We start from the raw sequence: 6,182 nt of genomic DNA on the forward strand, positions 1-6,182 counted from the left end.
CGCTGCTGCTGTACACGGCGCTGCGGTGCTCGGCGCCGCCCCGCGAGGGCGCGTGCGGGCCTGCGAAGCCGGCGCTGGTGTGCTCGAGCGCCGTGGGGAGCTGGTCGTGCTCGCAGCAGAGGCGGCAGAGGGTGTGCTCTGGGGAGGGCGCGCCCAAGGCCGACCTCATGGCCTTCAGCCCCAGCCTTCCCCCGTGTCCAGTACCAGACATGGAAAGGGATGAACAGTCTAGTGGAGAGGACTACTCTAGGAAGGTGAGTGATTACTTCTTATTTCCATATGTTGCCTTATGAATAATAGTCTATTAATTGCTTTCCCCTTTTATATATGTCTCAGATACCTTTATTTTTTATGACATAGCATATTTCTGTAATGAAATATTTTTGGTAGTACCTAATATAATATTATTTATTTTAAAGTTCATGTTGTATTTTGTCTGTTGTACCCTATGGATCAATTTTTTCTCGGTACTTCAAATTTTAAAATATTCAACTTATTTTTAAATATTTATATTTGCAATACAAGTATTTAATGTAGTTTGTAGGTTTTTTTTAAACCACTGTCTTTGTTACAAGTATTAATGAGATTCGTACTTTATTTAATTTGTACTTCATTAGTACTTCAAGTTTATTTAACTTTTGAATCTAAATTTTGAAATGACCCTACTTCATTAACCAAGACTGCTCTGATAAATTCTCTTGACAGTGAAAATGTGCCTTTTGCTCTCTAATGAAAAAATATTTGTAGTGCAACGTAACATAATGCATACTATATCCTCAATAGGCAGCGTTTACATTTTATTTTTAGTGGTAAGGTATGTAGACTTAAAATTCATTCATAAATGTCCTAATGCGGGCACCTGGGTGGCTCACTCAGTTGAGCATTCTAAATTGGCTCAGGTCATGATCTCACGGGTGGGAGCCCCACATCAGGTCTCACTGCTGTCAGCCCTGAGCTGGCTTAGGATCCTGTGTCCCCTTATCTCTCTGCCCTCCCCCCCTGCATACATGCTCTCTCTCAAGAATAAACATTAAAAAATAAAAATAAATGTCCTATTTGATGAAATTAAGTGTTTCTGTGCTTTTAAAATGATTTTCATTTTTCATTTGGTAGTGGTGTTACTTTGCCAGTGTGTATTATTCACTTTTTTTTGAAGAGAAAAAGTTTTATATTTACATAATTTTATAGAATAGCTTTTCATTATCTACTACTTTATCAGCATGAAATATTGCTTATGATATTCAAATATTAGCTTTTTCACTGTGAGAAAGTCATGATTATGTTTAATAATGGAGAATATTTGAAAATCACTTTATTTTAAGGAGATCAAAAAATTACTTTAGTCCAAATTAATATGAAAAATTTGAAGAGAAAACGGACTTGTTTTCTTAGAATGCTTCCTACTGATTTGATATCATATAAGTGCAAATTAGTTTATAGCTTCTTTAGTCATCTTAAACACGATTATATTGGATCAGGTAGACTGAGAAATGCAGGATAATTAACATGCATGATGCCAACCCTATCCTATTCATTATTCCTTTCTGAAGCTTGTTATCCGATACCTATGATTTAATTTTTATTGATTTTGTTAAGTTCAGTGTTACCAAAAAAGCAGTACAATTAGTTTATGATCTTGATTCTGATTCTTAGCAATACATTTTCCTTTCTGTATGCACCTGAAGTTTAGTCTAAATGTGCCTCACCAATAGCTTCCAATAAATCTTGAACTCTACAGGCACCTGGTGGTTCAGTTGGTTAAATATCCCACTCTGATTTTGGCTTAGGACATGATCTTGCATTTCATGAGTTCGAGCCCCCATTGGCCCATTGCTGACAGTGCGGAGCCCGCTTGGGATTCTCTCTTTCTTTCTCTCTCTCTGTTTTTCTCTGCCCCCGCCCCTCAAAGCCTAAAAATAACCCTTGAGATCCCTACTCAAGTTTAGGAACACCAAAAAAAGACAATTGTGGCAGGAATTTAAGCATGGCATCGCCTTCAATGTTAATACTTCCCATGACCAGTCCCTAAATCTCAGAGATTGCAAATGAAAAGGTAATGCAGAGTATTTCAACTTGTGTACAGAATTCTTTTCTCTTATCTGTCCTCTCTTTAAGCCTTTTATAATGTCATTGTATCCCCCTTGCAGAAACGTCTTATACAAAGGTATCTGTTCATCTGAGCAATTATTGAAACACAGAATTATGTATTTACCAATTTAGCTCTATTTATTTTTACTTTAGTTTGGGGGGCACATTAAAAACAAATATTTGCGGGGCGCCTGGGTGGCTCAGTCGGTTAAGCCTCTGGCTTCGGCTCAGGTCAGATCTCACGTTCGTGGGTTTGAGCCCCGCGTCAGACTGTGCTGCCAGCTAGCTCAGAGCCTGGAGCCTGCTTCCGGTTCTGTGTCTCCTTCTCTCTCTGCCCCTCCCCCTCTCATGCTCTGTCTCTCTCTGTATCAAAAATAAATAAAATATTAAAAAAAACAAATATTTGAGGCATCTGGGTGGCTCAGTTGGTTAAGACTGGAGCCTGCTTCAGATTCTGTGTCTCCCTCTCTCTCTGACCCTCCTCTGCTCTCTCTCTCTCTCTCTCTTAAAAATAAATAAAATGTTAAAAAATGAAAAAACCCAAATATTTGCCAAAAATTTAACATAACCAGTTAGCATTTTACCCAGCATCAAAACAATTTTAAAGTCTCTGGAAGAGGAAGTGCAAATAGGGGAGGAAATGAGGTGGGATTTCAAAAGAAATTGAGAGATAGTAAAGACACGTTACTGTTCTTAGTTTGACAATGCCTTCCTCTATCTTGATTTTAAGATAACGATTTAAAAAAACTTTATGGATAGTTTCTTTCATCCTATTTAGAATTATTGACATGTCAGAATGAAACAAAAGATCCAAATCACTACTTACTTTTAACATACTTGCCAAAAAGAAAAGGAATTGGTCAATTTCTTTTAAAATGATAGCATCTTAATTTTATAGTTATGTTTAATGTACTCTTTATTGGATGGCATTAAACTCAGACTAGTCATGAATACTCTACAGCTTTTGATGGCATAGTATTTGTTACAGTCTGTGTCAGGATCAGTAACCAACCCATAGCTTTACTGGTATACTATAGCTAGTTAGCTATATGATAGCCTTGGAATTTAGGGGCTTGGAAAACTATTTTTAATGTGTACTTTATTAATGAAGCAATCTCTTAAGCCAAAAATGAAATGGCCATTCAGTATGGCATCATTCCCAAAGGGACTGGATTATTAAATTAGCAAACACAAGGAGATTTATTTCTTATTCATTTTTTTTCTGAATTTTGTCACTACCTCCCCAAATGCTAAACATATTTTTTCTCTTCTTGAGGCAAATAAGTTGGTCTTGAGTTTATGGCTTCCACAACTAAAAAAATCATTAAGAGTAGTTATAACTATAAATATTTTGCATAGATTTATAATAAATCACTATTTAAAAAGTATTCCAAATGACTTTCACCTAAAATCCAAGATTCCCATGAGTAGTCATTTACAATGTTTGTTTGTTTGTTTGTTTGTTTGTTTTTAGTAGGGAAGTTTGGGGTTTTTCCACTGGCTGCTATCATATCAGATGGATTTCAAATATTGGATAGTTGGTTTCTTAGCAGTCGTGAGAATGATCAAACTATTTTTCTATTTTATACAAAAATGATAAGTTTATTGCAGTCAAAAACAGTTGCTATGCAAATTTCAGTTTGGTTTTTGTATCTGAGATAAGAGGAAAATAAAATTGAGTGAATGAATTAGATTGGGAATGCTTTTTATATTCTAGTGTTCTTAAACTATTTTTGGAATAAAATGGGTATAAGCAATCAGACACATATAACTTGAGTTTCTGATTCATTGGGTTGGGGGGGTAGAAAGAAATTATTTTTCAAATAGTAGTGGATATAATGCAAATTTAAGTTGTTCTTCAGGATGGAAACTACAATATTCATGCTTAGTATATATGATAATTGAAAGAAGATTTAAAATGAAGTAAAGATAAATATACTTTTTATTTCTAAGAGTCAGTACTTGGTAAATTCATCAACATCAAATAAAATAAATCTTTGGATAAACTGATAAGTAGCTTGCATATCAGCATTGATTTGAAACACCATTATATTGAGGTGGTAACTTAGAGAACTTGTGTCTTGAATTCTTCTCGGTACAACTGAACTAAATGTTTAGAATAATTTAACATAGTACAAGGATTAAGCAATAGAAATTATAGTGTTAGAAATGGAGTAAACTTAATAAGAGGCCATTCCAAAGTAATAAATTTCTAGAAGTCTAAAAAGCATGACACTAGTAACCTACAATCATGGACTTTTCATTTTTATATACCTGATAATGATACATGATAATGTACAGTTAGTTCGTATGTCCTCTTAGATGTCTATATCCAAGATGAAACTCTTCTTAGGATTCTAATTTGTAAGAATGAAACTACTTTTATAGAGCTAGTGGTCACACACAAGGAACGTATAAAGAAAGAATTAAAAGCCTACAAAGTAAAACATGGACCAATATATGAAGGGATTATGACAAGCAATATAGGTGAAAGAAATACTATAAACGCAAAGGCACTTCCATTTTGAGCCACGGGATGTCGTTGTTCTCCAAGAAGAGGATTCTTTTAACAGAAGAAAATTACGATTATTCACGGACCAGGAAGAATCTCCACTGTTCCGGTGTTTTAAAGACTATACACACCCATGTTGTTAAGATTATTTGGGATCTCAAGAAAAGATTCAGAAGAAAGATCTAAAAGGACTACACCTTTCCTCTCATGAAACGTTGATTAACTAACCTGAAACAGCAGGATGTTAGCTTCAGGATCAGGTGGCCAGGAAGTCAAGCTCTTGCTGCTCTCGATTCTGCTCGGGGCAGCGTCGGAGGCCGAGAGCGGTCAGCTCCACTACTCGGTCCCGGAGGAATCCAAACACGGCACCTTCGTGGGCCGCATCGCCCAGGACCTGGGACTGGAGCTGGCAGAGCTGGTGCCGCGCTTTTTCCGAGTGGTGTCCAAAGGTCGCGGCGATCTCCTGGAGGTAAATCTGCAGAATGGCATTTTGTTTGTGAATGGTCGGATCGACCGGGAGGAGCTGTGCGGGCGGAACGCAGACTGCAGCATCCACCTGGAGGTGATCGTGGACAGGCCGCTGCAGATTTTCCATGTGGAGGTGGAGGTGAAGGACATTAATGACAACCCCCCAGTGTTCCCAGCGACACAAAAAAAATTGTTTATTTCCGAAACTAGGGCGCCTGACTCTCATTTTTCACTAGAGGGCGCCTCTGATGCAGATATTGGGGCCAACGCTCTGCTGACTTACAAACTGAGCTCAAACGAATATTTCTCTCTGGAAATACCCACCAACGAGGAACAGATAAAACCACTCCAATTAGTACTAAAAAAATCTTTAGATAGGGAAGTTGACTCAAAGCTTATCTTGGTGCTCAAAGCAACTGATGGGGGCAAACCTGAGCTGACAGGTACCACAGAATTACACATCACAGTGCTGGATGTAAATGACAACCCCCCAGTATTTGACAAAGCAGTCCATCGTGTAAAATTACTGGAGAATTCGAGAAACGGTACATTGGTTATTAGACTTAATGCCTCGGATTTGGATGAAGGTTCCAACAGTCACATTCTTTATTCCTTTGCAACTGATGTCTCTTCTAATACAGAAACCTCTTTTCACATTGATTCACTAAGTGGAGAAATAAAAGTAAATGGAAAAATAGATTTTGAAGAAACTAAATTATGGAAACTTCAAATAGAAGCAGTTGACAAAGGAAATCCCCCGATGTTTGGTCACTGCACAATCTTGATAGAAGTCTTGGATATTAACGATAATGCTCCGGAGTTGCTAGTGACTTCACTATCGCTGTCGGTTCCAGAGGATGCTCCACTGGGGACTGTCATCGCCTTAATCAGTGTAACTGACCATGATTCTGGCGCCAACGGGCAGGTGGCCTGCTCACTAACACCCCAAGTCCCTTTCAAGCTGGTGTCCACCTTCAAGAATTACTATTCGCTGGTGCTGGACAGCGCCCTGGACCGCGAGAGCGTGTCGCACTACACTCTAGTAGTGACCGCACGGGACGGAGGCTCGCCTTCGCTGTCGGCCACGGCCAGCGTGTCGGTGGAGGTGGCCGAC

At 38.4% G+C, this 6,182-nt stretch overlaps 1 protein-coding gene across 1 annotated transcript in view; it reads right to left on the reverse strand.

The window, feature by feature from the left end:
- Nucleotides 1–6,182, reverse strand: part of LOC115293402 (protocadherin alpha-10-like) — a 16,491-nt gene that overhangs the window by 8,966 nt on the left and 1,343 nt on the right. The gene's annotated exons all lie outside the window — the stretch shown is intronic.

The sequence above is a fragment of the Suricata suricatta genome, chromosome 6 (genome assembly GCF_006229205.1).
Source record: "Suricata suricatta isolate VVHF042 chromosome 6, meerkat_22Aug2017_6uvM2_HiC, whole genome shotgun sequence".
Classification (NCBI taxonomy): domain Eukaryota; kingdom Metazoa; phylum Chordata; class Mammalia; order Carnivora; family Herpestidae; genus Suricata; species Suricata suricatta.